This window comes from Macaca nemestrina, chromosome 9, assembly GCF_043159975.1.
Source record: "Macaca nemestrina isolate mMacNem1 chromosome 9, mMacNem.hap1, whole genome shotgun sequence".
NCBI lineage: Eukaryota > Metazoa > Chordata > Mammalia > Primates > Cercopithecidae > Macaca > Macaca nemestrina.
The window spans coordinates 113,424,761-113,444,184 of record NC_092133.1 but is presented as its reverse complement, the minus strand read 5'-3'; positions in this window follow the sequence as shown (position 1 = coordinate 113,444,184).

Here is a 19,424-nt window from a genome sequence, read left to right as displayed (position 1 = left end):
CTTTCCTTACATCTAGGTGTAATAGAGTGAAGAGAACAGTTTACACCCTGGAGGTGTAAACAGAAGAAATAGTTTCTTCTATTTACTTACTTTTTTAGAGACAGGGTCTTGCTATGTTGGCCAGGCTAGAGTGCAGTGGCTATTCGCAGGCACCATCCCACTACTTATCAGCATGGAAATTTTGACCTGCTCCATTTTCAACCTAGGCTGATTCATCCCTCCCAAGCCAACCTGTTGGTCCTCAGCTCCAGGGAGGTCACCATATTGATGATGAACTTAGTGTGGACACCCAATCGGCACAGCGCACTACAGCCCAAAACTCCTGTCTGGGCTCAAGCAATCCTCTGGCCTCAACCTCCCGAGTAGTGGGGACTACATGTGTGTACCACCACACCTCAGCCTCCCAAGTAGCTGGGACTACAGGTGTGCACCACCACACCTGGCCACACCTGAGTTTCTTGGGAGGAGAGCATTGTCTGTGTCTGGAAGGAACATTGGAAATTGTTCTATCGGGAAGTCTCAAAGAGTAAACTCATAGACTCAAAACATCCAGCTGGCTCTAAGGAGAGATGGTGCTGATGGCTTCAGTGGGGGGTCTCTCTGTACTGCGAGTTGTGATGAGTGGCACGTGCAGTCGGAGAACTGTAGCTGAAGCCAAGCTGAATTCCTCTATGTGATAGAGGGGAGAGGATTTTTAGTTTCATTTTGGGGAGTGGCCAGATGCCAAATTAAAGGGAGGAAAATAGGATCAAAAGAGCTGAGTACAGCATGAGGGGGAGAAGAAAAGCCTCCTGTTGTTGTAGAACCTGGGAACTCAGCAAGGTAAGAGACAGGCTATACACTGCACGCTCAGATCCCTCAAAAACTCAGGAAATTATTCTTCATTTGCTAATTCTGTTGAGCAAGTAGATTCTTCTGCTTTCGACATAGGAGTGCTTGTTCGCTAGTATTTATTATTATTATTATTATTTTTGAAATAGAGTCTTGCTCTGTCACCCAGGCTGGAGTACAATGGCATGATCTTGGCTCACTGCAACCTCCGCCCCCCAGGTTCAAGCGATTTTCCTGCCTCAGCCTCCCTAGTAGCTGGGATTACAGGCATGCGCCACCATGTCCAACTAATTTTGTATTTTCAGTAGAGACGAGTTTTCACCATGTTAGCCAAGCTGGTCTCAAACTCCCAACCTCAGGTGATCTGCCTGCCTCAGCCTCCCAAAGTGCTGGGATTACAGGAGTGAGCCACCGCACCCAGCCTAAGCTTTTTTTTTTTAATATTATCTGAGTTCCTGCAGCTACCAGTGTATTGAGGGAAGCCCAATCTAACCACCATGAAAATATTCAGGAACGCACTGACCACACATAAAGTCAGTCAGTGCTAACTCATCTCTCCCCATTTTTATTCTAAAGTCATAGTTTAGGCCAGGCATGGAGGCCTGAGCCTGTAATCCTAGCTATTCAGGAGGCTGAGGCAGGAGGATGTCTTGAAGCCATGAGTTTGCAACCAGCCTAGGCAACATAGCGAGACCCTGTCTCTAAAAGAATAAAAAATTAGGCCAGGCACAGTGAGTCACGCCTGTAATCCCAGTACTTTTGGAGGCCAAGGTGAGCAGATGACCTGAGTTCAAGAGCTCAAGACCAGCCTGGCCAATACAGTGAAACCCCGTCTCTACTAAAAATACAAAAACTAGCCAGGCATGGTGGTGCACACCTGTAGTCCCAGCTACTCTGGAAGCTGAGGCAAAATAATTGCTTGAACCAAGGAAGCAGAAGTTGCAGTGAGTTGAGATCGTGCCACTGCACTCCAGCTTAGGTGACAGAGCAAGACTCTGTCTCAACAAAAATAACAATGAATAAAAAATTAGCCAAGCCTGGTGGTGTGCTCTGGTAATTCCAGCTGCTTGAGAGGCTGAAGCAGGATGATCACTTGTGCCCAGGAGTTTGAGGCTGTAGTGAGCTGTGATTGTGCCACTATAGTTTAACCTGGGCAACAGAGCAAGATCCTGTTTAAAAAAAAAAACATATTTTATATTATGTTTTACGTAGGCATTTTCTCTTTATCTAAAAATAAAGAAGCAGAATTGGTCCCCACCCAATGGTGTTTTGTGGGTCACCATTTTCCTGTTGCCTGATGCTGCAAAATTCCACAAGCAGGTCCCAAACAAAATGAATATTACTACAAAGAGAATTTCTTTCTTTTTTTTTTTTCTTTGAGACAGAGTCTTGCTCAGTCACCCAGACTGGAGTGCAGTGACATGATCTTGGCTCACTGCAACCACCGTCTCCTGGGTTCAAGTGATTCTCCTGTCTCAACCTCCCGAGTAGCTGGGATTACAGGCACCTGCCATCATGCCTGGCTAATTTTTGTATTTTTGTAGAGACAGGGTTTCATTTCACCATGTTGGCCAGGCTGGTCTTGAACTCCTGACCTCAGGTGATCTGCCCGCCTCGGCCTCCCAAAGTGCTAGGATTAAAGACATGAGCCACTGCACCCAGCCTACAAAGAGAATTTCAAATCTTGCAAAAGAAGTGAGATTTCACAAAAGTGTTGAAAGTGATGTTTGGAGAACAACTCGAAGAATCTGCAATGTCATTGACAAATGAGGATCTGGCAGAGTTAAACCAAGTCAACAATAGAAGGAGAGAAAACTCCACAAAGATGATGTCATAGGTTGTTTCGAAACATGTGATTTTACTATAGGTATCAAAGAATTACAGAAGGCCCACAGAGAAAAGGATGAAACTCTCTGAGCAAAACATGACCCGTTTTATGGATTCATTGTGAAAATTCAGCAAACAATCAAAGTGCAGCAAATGATGCTATAGATCTATTCAGGATTCATTTTGTTCATTCTAAGAATTAGTGCATGGATATGATTTTAACTTACATTGTGTTAAATGTCAGATAAAATTATTTTTGCACTTGATCTTAGCCAAATAGCCAAGAAGCAATACATTATTTTTGTCCTTGTTAGTTTGATTTTTTAAGATCAAATTTGTGCCAAATCTTATTTACATAGTACTTAATATTGTTAGAGTAGGTAGCTAGGCAGACATGAGCAGGGCAGGAAATAGCTCGACTCCCCCAGGAGTGTCAAGCGACCATCGAGTGATGATCAGGCAGTTGTTTTGTTTTGTTAGAGACAGAGCCTCTGTCTGCTGCCCAGGCTGGAGTGCAGTGGTGCGATCTCAGCTCACGGCAAACTCCACCTGCCGGGTTCAAATGATTCTCCCGCCTCAGCCTCCCGAGTAACTGGGATTACAGGTGTCTCACCACTAAACTGGGCTAATTTTTTTTTTTTTTTTTTTTTTTGAGACGGAGTTTTGCTTTTGTTGCTCAGGCTGGAGTGCAACTGTGCAATCTCTGCTCACCACAACCTCTGCCTTCAGGGTTCAAGCGATTCTCCTGCCTCAGCCTCCCGAGTAGCTGGAATTACAGGCATGTACCCCCACACCCGGCTAATTTTTTATTTTTATTTTTTTTTTTTTTTGAGACGGAGTCTCGGTCTGTGCCCGGGCTGGAGTGCAGTGACTGGATCTCAGCTCACTGCAAGCTCCGCCTCCCGGGTTTACGCCATTCTCCTGCCTCAGCCTCCCGAGTAGCTGGGACTACAGGCGCCCGCCACCTCGCCCGGCTAGCTTTTTGTATTTTTTAGTAGAGGCGGGGTTTCACCGTGTTAGCCAGGATGGTCTTGATCTCCTGGCCTCTCAGGTGATCCACCCCACCTCTGCCTCCCAATGTGCTGGGATTAGGGGCGTGAGCCACCACGCCTAGCAGATCAGGCAGTTGTTAAACTGTCTGTCTGAAATAATAATTGGTTGCATCTGGCACCAGGGAACGGCAGGCTCCCAATAGAAAACACCTGAGGCTGGTGATCAGCTTCCTGGTAAGATCCCAGAAGTTGGGCGAGTGGGCTCAAGCATGAGCACGAAGAGGCAAAGTGGTGGCATTTACCTGGTTTATGACCTTCCTCTAGTAACACTCAACTGGTAAGGGAAGAATGCACCCATTAGGCGCATGCCTAAGTTCACTAAACACACTGCACATGTGGTCCCGCCCAAGTGCTGGCAGGCCACTGAGCATGCAGACAGCCCACCCCAAGGGGAGAATCAGGGGAGAAGGGATGCAACCCCTAGAAGCATGCCAATGGATAAAACCCCAAGTCAAATGTCAAACAGCGCACTTGGCCCTCTTCCAAGTGTACTTTCCTTTCTTTTGTTCCTACGCTAAAATGTTTTAATAAATTTACACTCCTGCTGTAAAACTTGCCTTGGTTTCTCATTGTGCTTTACGCCAGTGAGATGAAGTCTGTCCTCTGAGGAGGAAAGAATTGAGTTGCTGCAGACCTGTGCAGACTCGCTGCTGCTAACAATGTAAAAATTTGAGTTTATTATAGTCAGTTTAAAACATAAGTGAACATAGACAATTGTCTTTATAACTCCTCTGTAGCCATCACCCAGCTCAAACTATTATTGACTTATGGCCAATTTTTGTAAGTGACTTTTTATTGAATAAGAACATAAAATTATACAGGTATAGAAGAATGCATAAATCATAGTTGTAGAGCTTTTAAATTTTCACAAATTAAAAAGTTCATTTAATCAGCACATAGATCGAAAGATACAATGTCACAGCACCCTGGAGGGTTCTCTCTGCCCACTTCTAGTCAATATCCCTCCCAAAGTAAGGACCTTCCTTTTAATACCATGGACCAGGAGCACAAGGCCAATCTTACCACCTCCTCCATGCTTGCCAATCTGGTCCCTCTCCCCGCTGCTTCTGACTCTGCATTGTGTCATTTTGCCTGAAAATATTTCAGTTTAAAATTAAACTTAAATATTAAATATTTAAGATTAAATAAAATAGCTTGGAGTGGTGGCTTTCAGCTGTAGTCCTAGTTATTTAGGAGGCTAAGGCAGGAGGATCACCTAAGCCCAGGAGTTCGAGGCTGCAGTGAGCTATGATTCTGCCACTGTGCTCCAGCCTGAGCAACAGAGTGAGACTCTGTCTCAAAAAAAGACCCTTTAAAAGTAACAGTAATACCACAGTCACATTTTAAAAATTAACTGTAATATTAATACTTGCATGTCAGCAAATATCTTGAATGTTTATGTATTTCCCTGGGTTTCTTATAATTTAAAGTTCTACAGTTTGAATCATGACCTAAGTAAGATCCGTAAGTTTTTGTTTTTTTTGTCTTTTTTTTGTTGTTGTTGTTGTTGTTTTTTGTGACAGAGTCTCACTCTGTTGCCCAGGCTGGAGTGCAGTAGTATGATCCCAGCTCACTGCAACCTCCACCTCCTGGGTTCAAACAATTCTCCTGCCTCAGTCTCCCAGTACCTGGGATTACAGGCATATGCCACCACACCCATCTAATTTTTGTATTTTTAGTAGAGAGGGAGTTTCGTCATGTTGGCCAGGCTGGTCTCAAACTCCTGACCTCAGGTAATCCACCTGCCTTGGCCTACCAAAGTGCTGGGATTACAGGTGTGAGCCACTGCGCTAGGCCCCATAAGTTTTTAACATTTTTAAAAAAACCTATAGGTTCCTCTCCCTTCTCTCTCTCTCCCTTCTTTCCTTCTCCTCCTCTTCTCTCTCCTCTTCCCCCTCTCCTTCACTACATTTTTTTTTTTTTTTTTATGTTGAAGGAACTGGGCATTTGCGTTGCAGAATTTCTGTGGTCTGACTTTCCTCATTGCATGCTGTAGGGTTATTTATCACATCTTTTCTCTCCTATGTGTATTCCGAAAACCAGTAGTTAGATCCAGGGTTCTTATTAGATTCAGGTTCAGTTTTTTTGGCAAAAACGTCCCCTGGTGGCATGGGGTCTTTCCATACACCCTGCTTGGTTGTCTCTCTTTTGTGACTTTAGCAGCCATTGTTAGTCATTGCTTCAATCCATTAAGTCATAGGGATTAGAAAAATGATGTTATTCTATCATTTCTTCTTCATTTATTAACCAAAATACTTCTAAAAAGAGAAACTTTCCCTCATCAACTATTTGGCTACCCAGAGGGACAGTTTACATAGAAAATGCAGAATAAATGCATGATTTTTTTCTTTACTTACAGTTAAAGAAAAATGAGTCCTCAAGAGATGAGTATCACTGCAAACTTCTGCAGCTGGAGATCCCTGAACTGATATTTCTGGAGTCCCTGTGAGTCTGAAGGTTTGAATCCCAAAGCTGGGCTTCACTGGCCTCACCTGGAAGAGGGAGACAGTGCCTGGCAGAGAACCTAATACAGATTTCATTTGAAAGAATGCAATGGGCCGGGCGCGGTGGCTCAAGCCTGTAATCCCAGCACTTTGGGAGGCCGAGACGGGCGGATCACGAGGTCAGGAGATCGAGACCATCCTGGCTAACATGGTGAAACCCCGTCTCTACTAAAAATAAAAAAAAAATTAGCCGGACGTGGTGGCGGGCGCCTGTAGTCCCAGCTACACGGGAGGCTGAGGCAGGAGAACGGCGTGAACCCGGGAGGCGGAGCTTGCAGTGAGTGGAGATCCGGCCACTGCACTCCAGCCTAGGCGACAGAGCGAGACTCCGTTTCAAACAAAAAACAAAAAACAATGCAATGATTTACAGAGCATGGACGGTGTGCTTTTCCTCTTTTGTGTATTTCTCTCAAAAACACTGTGATGATATGAGCTCTGATCCCCATCCCCCGCTCTTCTTTTTTTGAGACGAAGTCTCGCTCTGTGGCCCAGGCTGGAGTGCAATGGGTGATCTGGGCTCACTGCAACCTCTGCCTCCCGGGTTCAAGCAATTCTCCTGCCTCAGCCTCCTGAGTAGCTGGGACTACAGCCATGTGCCACCACGCTCAGCTAATTTTTATATTTTTAGTAGAGACAGGGTTTCACCATGTTGACCAGAATGGTCTCGATCTCCTGACCTCGTGAACTGCCCATCTCAGCCTCCCAAAACTCTAGGATTACAGGCCTGAGCCACCGCGCCTGGCCAATCCCTTTTTATAGATGAAAATGAGGATTAGAGAGGCCTGGTAGCTTGTCTAGATCACACGGCTGCACAGAACCCCAGCCAGGCTTCACATCCCAGCTGTGTGACTTATAGACCAAGGTGGGTGCGGATGTCCCATGCTCATAGCTACCATGTTGGGTGGGCTCTCTGGAGCACCTGAGCCCTGCTAGCTCCATAGAATATCGAGAACTGCCTTGGAGGACTTACTCCCCTACCACACGGGGTTCCTCTTCACCGTGATTATTTCTCACCTGTGCTACTGCAGTATCCTCCTGACAGGTCTCCCTGCCTTCCCTCCACGTCCTCTCCGTAGTCTGTTTTCAGCATGGGGGTGCAGAGTGAAGCTTGCAGAGTGCACATCCCGGGACCACGCCCTCCCAACTGCCACTGAGGGAACGTGGTCAAAATAATCTTAGAATAAATTTACCAGATTTTATTCTAATTCTTAGAATACCAGATTTTGCCTAGTAGAAAATATTGATTCAGATGATGGGACCACTTTACCTCAAGGGTGTTAAGGGGAATTATGTAAGTTTTACACATCAGATGGGATTACCACACCCCTTGGCATTCCCCTTCCTCTGGAAAAGTAGAAAGAATTAATCAGACTCTCAAAAAGCGTATTACTAAACTAATCTTAGAAACTTGGACCAAATGTCTCCCAGTAGCACTCCTGAGGGTTAGGACGACCCCGAGGAAAGCCTTGGGACTGTTTCCTTACGAGTTTTTATGTGGACTCCTGTATTTAGGTAGGACTACTGGCCCTTCTACTATGGAAACCAAAGACCAATTTTTAGCAAATTGTATACTGACCCTATCCTCCACCCTGTCATCCCTGAGGTTCAAAGGACTCCTGACTCAAACCCCACCTCTTGAGTTCACGGTTCACCACTTCCAGCCTGGCAACTTGGTGCTGATTAAGACTTGGAAAGAAGACAAGCTCCACCCAAACTAGGGAGGTTCTATCAAGTGCTCCTAATCACTGACACAGCCTACGGACAGCTGAACGGGGTGAACACATTACACTCGGTCAAGAGACTAGTAAAAGAACCCCCGCAAGGAAGGGAAGAGGGTGAATGGGAAGTGTATAGATCATCTAAGGAACCCTTAAAATTAACTCTAAGGAAAACCTAGAAGGAAGCTATGAGCAGGCTCCATCATGGTGGGTGGATGTGGTTAGGATTAATCCTACTACCAGGGGTGAGAGGGTACGCAATTACTGGATGGAGCCCAGTAGAAGAATATTCAGTCAAACTAGTAGCCAACATAACTAGAACCTCCACCCCCCAGATCATAAAGTTTGATGCCTCCTAAGTCTTACATTGTGGGAATTTAGGAAACCAAAGGCAGCTGTCACAAGCAAACAAACATCTATGTCCTGAAATAGGTCGCTACCGGGGAAAGCCCTGCACTAGCTGGAATGAGGTCTGGTGGACCACCCAATTTTGAGGCTGAGACATTCTTCCAAAAGTAAACCCTTAAGAAGAAAACACATTTGTATAGGGGCCCCCTGCCACCTAACTGTAGAAATTTAGAATGCAGTCCTATATTAATTACCATAAACAACACAGCTACTCTAGACCAGGAACCTTGGAGATATGGTTAGGAATAGATATCTCAGAAAGGGATCCGATGGGATGGTTAACTTTTAGGCTAGTCACCAACTCCACTCTGAGCCCTCCCAGGATTACTATAACTCCCAGTCCCACTACTTCCTTTAACCCACCAGACATGACCCTACGAGAGTAAAAATAATTAAGGTAACTGACTTGAGGCAGACTTTAGAAATTGAGACTGGAGATGGGGATGGAAATGCCTGGGTTGAATGGGTCAGATTTTTGGTACTAGCTTTTCATTAGAGCGACTGTTATGCATGCTCTGCTGGGCAGCCTCAGGCACAGGCGGTTCTGTTTCCCCCAGGATGGGATACCAATCCTAATGCAATGCTTTGCATGTTGGCTCTGTACCAGGACAGGGATGCACAGGGAAATGAGACTTGCAAAAGTCTATCTTTGCTCTTTACCGCCTTGTAGAGGTCAGACCCTAGAGCAATCCCCTCATTCTCCATAGGGAATATGAACCACTCCTCTTGCCTCTCTAGGCAGGGGGCAGAGTTCGATAAGCCTATGGGAGAACCCTCAACTTGTACCCACATCCTAAACATTACTGGTGAGTCAAACAAAGGTAACTGCTCAGCTCTTCATATACCCTGGGCTGATGTCTGGTGGTATTGTGGAAAAAGGAACCTCCATGACCTATTACTATCCAATTGGACCTGGACTTGTGCCTTAGTTCAACTGGCTATTCCATTCATCCTGGCATTCTGTAAGATTCCCAAGAATCCACATGGCCACTGAAGATGGAGAGATCTAACAAATTATTTTGATCCCAACATTTATATTGACTCAACAGGAGTTCCTAGAGGAGTATCTAATGAATTAAAAGCCCGAAACCAAATAGCTGTTGAGTTTGAATCAGCACACTTCTGGTGGTCAACTACTAATAAAAATGTGGATTGGATTAATTACATCTATTATAATCATCAAAGATTCATCACCTATACTCGATACACTCTCAAGGGAGTAGCTAGACAGTTAGATGCCACCAGTCAGATGGCCTGGGAGAACAGACTTGCACTACACAAGATCTTAGCAGAGAAAGGAGGCATATGCATCATGCTGGATGGAAAGTGTTGCACTTTAATTCCTAACAATACTGCCCCAGATGGAACCATCACAAATGCGTTATAAGGGTTAATGATTCTAGTCAATCAATTGGCAGAAAATGCTGGAATTGATGACCCATTTACTGATTGGCTAGAAAGTTGGTTCAGGAAATGGAAAGGAATGGCAGCCTCCATTCTAACATCCCTTGCAATAGTGGCTGGAGTCCTAACAGCTGCAGGGCATTGTACTATCCCCTGTGTTAGAAGGCTAACCGCCAAATTAATGGAAACAGCCATCAACAAACAAATGCCCATAACATGTCAAATATTATTAGAAACTAAATCAGTTCTACTCTCTTGTGATGAAGAGAGTCAACAGCTCTTGAAACGATTTGAGTAGCAAAGGACACAAAAATAAATCTGGAAATAGGACCAATAGGAGTAAAAAGAAAAAGAGGAGGGAGTTGAAGGAAATAATGTACACAGTGGTCCCATTCCAAGACAAAGTGCCTTGAATCAGCGTCAAGGCATTCCAGATAGGCCAAGGAAGTGCTGTGGGAAGAAAGTTAGATTTACACCTAATATAATAGTGAAAGTGAATAGTGAAATACATAATAGTGAAGTGAATTTTGAAGCAACAAACTACAGAAGAAACGGGATATACTAGGACCCCTGCTTGGATAGCCAACACCTGCTTGTCCTCCCCACCCTTAGTTGCCCCCACCCAAACCAAAGAAGTTTAGTCTAAGATGAAAGTTTACCAGTCTGCAAAATAGCTTGCTTTGTCTGTTCTTATCAGCCTGCCCAGCTACTTAGGTCATAAGTCAAATACTTGAAGAGTCCTGGAGCTAACTAAGGTTGCAATGTATTGTGGGCTGCAACAAAATGCAGCAGGACAACCCTGAAGAAAACACCTACAACCCTTACCCAACAACCAATAGGCGATGTCTGGGAAGACTGTGACCCCGTGATACTCAGCCTATGGGGAACTGGGGAGGGACCTGCGCACTAGAGGATAAATTGCTTGTTGCAATTGTGCTAAGTGTGCCTGCCCATTAGACACCCAATCTTGCAAGACTGTCATTAAAAATCTCACTTTTGCTGTTCTCCAGGTCTCTGAGTTCGTTCTTTGGGTTTGGACGGGTGAGTTTGTTTCTCACTATTAGGTGTTCCATTATTTATCTGTGCTACATGCCTGTTGAATTTCTACATAGTTGTTATATAGTTGGTGTAATTTTATGCTGTTTTTAAAAATTTTATGCTGTTACTCTTCTATTTGTTTAATAATAGCTATATGGAGATATAATTCACATACCATATAGTTCACCTATTTCGAGTACAATTCAATGATTTTAGTATGTTCACAGAGTTGCGCAACCATCACCACAATCAATTTTAGAACACTTTCATCATTCCAAAAGAAACCCTGTATGTACTTACAGTCTTTTCCCCACTTTCCCCCAATTTCCTCAACCTTAGGCAACCACAAATATACTTTCTGTCTCTATAGATTTGCTTATTCTGGACATTTCATACAAATGGAATAATATGATATATGGCCTTTTGTGTCTGGCTTCTTTCGCTTAGCATAACTTTTTAGAGTTCATTCATATTGCAGCATCTATTAGTTCTTCATTTCTTTTTATTGTTGAACAGTCCATTGTACAGGTACACTGCATTTAATTATTCATTTATCTGTTGATGGACATTCGGGTTGTTTGCACTTTGTGCTATTATGAATGCTGTTCTGAAAATTTGTGTATACATTTTTATATGAACATGTGCTTTCATTACTCTTGGGTACCTACCTTGCAGTGGAATTGCTGGTGATAGGGTATCTCTATGTTTAACCTTTTGAGGAATTAGCAGACTGGTTTCCAGTACCATTTTGTTTCTGCCAGCAGTTATGAGGGTTCCATCTTCTGCATTCCGGTCAATAATTGTTGAAATCTGTCACTTTGAGAGTAGCCATCCTAATGGGTATGAAGTGGCAAGGTTTTGATTAACATTTTCCTGATGGATAACAATGTTGAGTACCTTTTCGTGTGCTCATGGGCCATTGGTTTATCTCTGAAAAATGTCTGTTTAGATCTTTTGTCCATTGAGTTGTCGTTTTATTTTATTTTCTTGAGACAGGGTCTTGCTCTGTTGGTCAGGCTGGAGTGAAGTGGCATGATCACAACTCACTGCAGCCTCAACCTCCCAGGCTCAAGCAATCCTCCCACCCCAGCCTCTCAAGTATCTGGGACTACAGGTATGCACCACCACACCTGACTAATTAAAAAAATATATTTTTTTGTAGAGACGAGGTCTCACCATGTTGCCCAGGCTGATCTCAAATTCCTGGGCACAAGCGATCCTCTTGCTTCAGCCTCCCACAGTGCTGGGGGTTGTGGTTTTACAATTGAGTTGTGTGAGTTCTTTATGTACTCTAGATTCCAGTCCCTTAACAGACATAAGATTTGCAAATATTCTCTCCCATTCTCTGGGTTGTCCTATCACTTTCTTGGTGGTGTTCTCAAAAGCACAAAAGTTTTTAATTTTGATGTCTAATTTGTCCACTGTTTTGTTTGTTTGCTTGTAGTTTTCGTGTCGTGTCCTAGAAATTATTGCTTAACACAAAGTCATGAAGACCACTATGTTTTCTTCTAAGAGTTTTATCGTTTTAGCTTCCACATCTAGGTCTGATTCATTTTGAGTTCATTTTTGTGTATGGTATAAGGAAGCAGTTCTCACTCTGCTTTTGTGTATGGTGTAAGGAAACAGAGTCTCACTCTGTTTCCCAGGCTGAAGTACAGGGGCCAGATCATAGTTCACAGCAGCCTTGACCTCCCAGGCTTAAGAGGTCCTCCCACTTTAGCCTCCCCATTAGCTGGAGTTACAGGTACTCACTATCACGCCCCACTAATTTTTGCTTTTTTTTTTTTTTTTGAGATGAAGTCTCACTTTGTCGCCCAGGCTGGAGTGCAGTGGTGCGATCTCGGCTCACAGCACTGCCTCCCAAGTTCATGCGATTCTCCTATCTCACCCTCCCAACTAGCTGGGATTACAGGTGGGCACCACCTAATTTTTGTATTTTCAGTAAAAACTGGGTCTCACCACGTTGGCCAGGCTGGTCTCGAACTCCTGACTTCAAGTGATCCGCCTACATTGACCTCCCAAAGTGCTGGGATTACAGGCGTGAGCCACCATGCCCGGCCTAATTTTTGTATTTTTTTAAATAGAGTCAGGGTTTTGCATATTGCCCATGGCTGGTCTTGAACTCCTGAGCTCAAGAGATCTGCCCGCCTTGGCCTCCCAAAGTGCTGGGATTACAGGTGTGAGCCACTGTACCCAGTGCCATTTCATTCTTTTGCACGTGGATTATCAATTGTCTCAGCACCATTTGTTAAAAAGAGTATTTTCCCCCATGAAATAGTCTTGACATCTTTGTTGAAAATCAGGTGACCATAAATATATGGGTTATTTCTGGACTCTTATTTCCATTCCATTCATCTGTATGTCTCTCCTTATTCCAGTATCACACTGTCTTGATTACTGTAACTTTGTAGTAAATTTTAAAATTGGGAAGTGTAAGTTTTCTAAGTTTGTTCTTCTTTCTCAAGATTGTTCTGGCTATTTTGAGCTCCTTGCATTTATTTCTATGTGAATTTTCAGATCATCGTCTCCATTTCTGCAAAAACATAGCTGAGGACTGCATTGAATCTCTATATGAATATGAGCAGTATTGCCCTCCTAGCAATAGGAAATCTTCTGAATCATGAACATGGGGTGTTATTCCATTTATTTAGGCTTTCTTTAATTTATTTCAATGATATTTTAAAGTTTTCAGAGAACTTTTTAACTTCTTTGTTAAATTTATTCTCTTTTTTTTTTTTCTTTGAGATGGGTTCTTGCTCGGTCACCCAGGCTGGAGTGCAGTGGCACAACCACAGTTCACTGCATCCTCAACCTCCTAGGCTCAAGTGATCCTCCCTCTTCAGCCTCCCAAGGATCTGGGATGTGCCACCAATATTTCCAGTATTTAAGAATATTTTGGCTGGGCAGGTGGTCCACACCTGTAATCCCAGCACTTTGAGAGGCTGAGGTGGGAGGATCACTTGAACTCAGGAGTTTGAGACCAGCCTGGGCAACATGGCAAAGCTCCATTTCTACCAAAAAATACAAAAATTAGCTGGGCATGGTGGTGCATGCCTGTCATTCTAGCTACTTGGGAGGCTGAGGTGGGAAGATGGCTTCAGCCCAGGACATCAAGGCTGCAGTAGGTCATGATGACACCACTGCATCCCAGCTTGGGAGACAGAGGGAGATCCTGTCTCAAAAACAAACTAATTTTATTTAATTAAACACTCTTAAATAGTTTACTCTTTGTGATGTTATTGTAATTGGGAGTTGCTGTTTAACAGATTTAATTTTCATTTTATTTATTTATTTATTTATTTATTTATTTATTTATTTATTTATTTATATTTTTTAAGACGGAGTCTTGCTCTGTCGCCCGGGCTGGAGTGCAGTGGTGCGATCTCAGCTCACTGAACTTCTGCCTCCTGGGTTCAAGCCATTCTCGTGCCTCAGCCTCCTGAGTAGCTGGGGCTACAGGTGCGCACCATCACCCCCCGCTAACTTTTGTATTTTTAGTAAAGATGGGGTTTCACCTTATTGGCCAGGCTGATCTCAAACTCCTGGCCTCAGGTGATCTGCCTGCCTCGGCCTCCCAAAGTGCTAGGATTACAGATGTGAAGCACCACACCCAGCCCAGACTTTGTTTTTAGAGCAGTGTTAGATTTACAGCAAAATTGAGCAGAAGGTACAGGGGTTTCCATATGCCCTTATCCCCATACACTCACAGTTTCCTCCACTGTCAACATCCTGGACCAGAGTGGCATATTTGTTACAATTCACGAATCTACATTGACATAACATTTTTACCCAAAGCCCACAGCATACATTAGGGTTTATTGTTGGTGCTGTGTATTGTATTGGTTTAACAAATCTATAATGATACGTATCCATCATTATTTTACAAAAAATATTTTCATTGACCTAAAAAATCTTCTGTGCTTCACCAATTCATGCCTTTCCCACCAAACACTGATCTTTTTGCCCATTTTAAAATCAACTCAATTATTTTCTTCATGAATTATGCTTCGATGTAATGTCTGATAAGTCACCACCTACCCAAGGTCAACTAGGTTTCCTCTTATGTTAATTTCTAGGAGTTTTATACTTTTGCATTTTACACTTAGGTCCATTTTGAGTTAATTTTTGTAAAGGGCATGAGGTCTGTGTCTAGATTTATCTTTTAACATGTGGATATCCAGTTCCTACTGCACTATTTGTTGAAAATACTATCTTTTCTTCATTATATTTCCTTTACTCTGTTGCCAAAGATGAGTTGACTATATTTATGTGCATCTATTTCTGGGCTTTTTATTATGCCTTATTGATCTATGTGTTCATTCTTTCACCAATATGACACAATTTTGATTGCTGTGGCTTTACAGTAAGCCTTGAAGTCAGGTAGTGTCAGTCCTCATACTTTGTTCTCCTTTAACATTGCATTGGCTACTCTTGGTCTTTTGCCTCTCCATATAAAGTTTAGAATCAGTTTGTCGATAACCACAATATAATTTGCTGAAGTTCTGATTGGGATGGCATTGAGTCTATAGATCAAGTTGGCAAGAAATGGTATCTTGACAATATTGAGTCTTCCTATCCATGAACTGGGTTATCCCTTTATTTATTTAGTTCTTCTCACATTTTTAAGCACAGTTTTGTAGTTTTCCTCATATAGGTCTTGTACATGTTTTTGTTAGATTTATACCTAAGTATTTCATTTTTTTGGATGCTAATGTAAATGGTATTGTGTTTTTAATTTTAAACTCCACTTGTTTATTGCTAGTATATAGAAAAGCAATTGACTTTTGTATATTAACCTTCAAGCTTGCAATCTTACTATAGTTGCTTGCTAGTGCCAGGAGGTTTTTAAAAGTTATTGTTATTTTGGATTTTCTGCATAGATAATTATGTTATTTGCAAATAAAGACAGACTTGTTTCTTTCTGCCCAATCTATGTACCTTTTTTTCCTTTTCTTGTTTTATTGCATTAGCTAGAAATTCCCATATGATGTTGAAATGGAGTGATGAGGGGGGACATCCTTTCCTTGTTCTTGATGGAGTTGTCTTTTAAATTTAATTTTTGAATTGTTCATTGCAAATGTATGAAAGCACAATTGATTTTGTATATTATTCCTATATCCTGACCATTTCATTTTTACATGTAGTCTTTATATTTATAATTTTGATGGTTGAATACAATTCCATCAAATAATATCCCATACTTTACTTAGCTTCTCTAATTGTTGGATTTATATGTTGTTTACAGTTCTTGAATATTAATACTTCTGCTGAAAATAGTTTTGTATATTTGACTATTATCTTTGTAATTATTTCCTTATACTAAATTGGTATGTGTAAAAGGAATAAACATTTTGCAAGGCTCAGTGTTTTTTTTTTTTTTTGCTTGTTTGTTGTTTTTTTGAGATGAAGTCTTGCTCTGTTGCCTACGCTGCAATGCAGTGGTGCGATCTCAGCTCACTGCAACCTCTGCCTCCCGTATTAAGTGATTCTTGTGCCTCAGCCTCCAGAATAGCTGGGATTACAGGAGTATGTCACCATGCCCAGCTAATTTTTTTGTATTTTTTAGTAGACACAAGATTTCACCATCTTGGCCAGGCTGATCTCGAACTGCTGACCTCAGGTGATCCACTCACCTTGGCCTCCTAAAGGGCTGGGATTACAGGCGAAAGCCCCTGTGCCTTGCCTATTTTTATTAACAGATTGACCTTCAACAGTATGTGTCAATGTGTAAAGCCTGAAGCAGATGCGTGCATATATTTATCATCCACTGTTTATCCATTATTCTATCAGCCTACCATGGTGGAGTTTCTTTTGAGGTGAGCAAAATATAAGGAAGTCAGAAGTAATGGATGACAATTTTGCAAATGGAAATTCTACTTTGTGATGGGCGACTGCTATGGTCTGAGTGTCTGTGTCCTCTTAAAATTTATATGTTAAAATCCTAACCCCGGCTGGGCGCAGTGGCTCACTCCTGTAATCCCAGCACTTTGGGAGGCTGAGGTGGACAGATCACGAGGTCAAGAGATTGAGACCATCCTGGCCAACATGGTGAAACCCCATCTCTACTAAAAATACAAAAATTAACCAGGCATGGTGGCAGGCGCCTGTAGTCCCAGCTACTTGGAAGACTAAGGCGGGAGAATCCCTTGAACCTGGCAGGCGGAGGTTGCGGTGAGCTGAGATTGTGCCACTGTACTCCAGCCTGGCGACAGAGCAAGACTCTGTCTCCAAAAAAACAAAAAATCCTAAACCCCAAAGTGATGATGTTAGGAGATGGGACACTTGGGAGATAATTAGGTCATAGGGTGGAGCCCTCATAAATGGGATTTGTGCCCTTACAAAAGAGGCCTGAGAGAGATCCCTCATCCTTTCTAACATGTGAAGACACAGTGAGAAGGTGCCAGGATGCAGGCCCTCACAAGACACCAAATCTGCTGGCACCTTAGTCTTGGAAATCCTAGCCTCCAGAACTGTGAGAAGTAACTTTCTTATTGCTTATAAGCCACCCAATATATGGCATTTGATTATAGCAACCCAAACAGACTAAGACAGCCACTTTGACATTCTCTAACTGCTTCCAGTGATCCTCCTGCGGACATAAACAAGAGTAGTTACTTGGGAAGAAAGGTGGGATCATTTGGGAATCGTCATCACTATCACCACTGCCAGAAACACATCTTGGAGTACATGCCCTACTCTTGGTAGACTGGTACCATCCTCTGTGTTTGTTAGACAAATGCATCCTCATCCTCATCCTCATCATTATCAGCACCAAAAGTGGCATTGATTGGGTACTCACTACACGCAGAGAGTGTGCCATGTCCTCAGTGTGGAGTCCTGATAAGATAGGTAAGCAACAATGAAGAAGGCATCCCAAGTAGGAAAGAATAATTGTTCCACGAGATGGCTAATCACTGACAACCCAAATCCTGTTCCCAAATACCTTGCTCCACATGTAGCCTCAGCAGCACAACCTCATCTGCACATAGCTTGTCCAGCACAACCTTATAAAACTTCCTCCAGTCACTGACTCTTTGCAGACAGCCCCTTTTCTGCTGTGCTGCCCATTGCACCCATGCAACGTATCCTCACACTTTCTCTAATAGGTCTGCCTTTCTTTACTTACAACTGTCTTGGTAAATTTCTTTGTTGCCCACGAAACTGGCCCCAGCCAGTCATACCCACAACATACAACATCTCCTTAACTCCTCTCACAATCCGCTGAGGTAGGTAGTATTACGATTCTCATTTAATAGATGAGTTAACTGAGTCTTCGAGAGATTAAATAAACTATTCAAGGGCTGTCCAATAGTAAGTATTAGAGCCAAGAGTTGAATGTGGGTTTGTGTGGCCAGAGTTCATGCACTAAAACACTGTACTGCCTTATTGTTACATATGTGATGAAGTGAGGGACTGCAGTTTGCTGAGTTGATAGCTTTGTAAAGATACCAACTTGGTAATTTTTTTTTATTTTTTTTTGAGATGGAGTTTTGCTCTTTTGCCCAGGCTGGAGTGCAGTGGCGTGATCTCAGCTCACCACAGCTTCCACCTCGTGGGTTCAAGTAATTCTCCTGCCTCCACCTCCCTAGTAGCTGGGATTACAGGCATGCACCACCACCCTGGCTAATTTTTTGTATTTTCACTAGAGACGGGGTTTCTCCATGTTGGTCAGGCTGATCTCGAACTCCCGACCTCAGGCAATCCACCCGTCTCAGCCTCCCAAAGTGCTGGGATTACAGGCATGAGCCACCGTGCCTGGACCCAATGTGGCAAATCATTTAATTAACCTAAAAAAATGCTAATGCAGAAATCATAATACCGTAATGAAATTATTTACCCCTAGGTACACAGCCCCAGGCGATTAGATGAAATAACTTATTATCCAAATACGGTTTAGGGAGATTGGCGAGGTCAGTGCCAGCGGCCCACTCTGGCCACTCGGCTGAGTCTTCTGTTCATGGGTCCTGCATGGGGCTGGTACACTCCTCTCTTGAGCCTTTACTTTCCGCATGACAACTCTCTGTACAGATATGGAAGTGTGGTTTTCCAAAACTTCTTTCTTTTAAGTTGAGGACATAATAGGACTGTGCAGTTTATGCAAATGACACTGGCCTTTAGTAATGTTTCTAAAAATGAAACTCTGCAAGATTTCATATCACTGTGGTTGCCAGAAGAGAGTCACAGGAGCAGTGATAAAGGTGTTTTCTATGAAATGTGAATACAGAAAGCACAGGCGAGCCACCCAGTTTGATTTCAACGGAAGGAAGCCATTCTCCTATTGTGATTTCAATGTGTTGAGGGAACGAGGACCTTTCAAAATGGTGCATGCCGTTACAGAGAAGTGGGCATGTTAGTGCCTCTTATCGGCCCAGACTTAACCTCAAGGAAATGGAGAAACCAGATTCTGTTCTGGAAATGGTTTCACAGCTTGATTTCCTCAAACAGTGAGAGAGTTTGTTGATTCCCTTCTAAGTGCTAGCCTTGTCCTAGGCACAGCGGGTGGATCCAAAGATGCATCCAACATGGACCTGCTCCCAAGGAACTTTTGATGCACCTGGGAAGATGCATATGAATATAAATATGATAATGCAGGTTTTCAAAGTGATGCAGTCCTTTTGAAAAAAAGATAATGACAATAATAA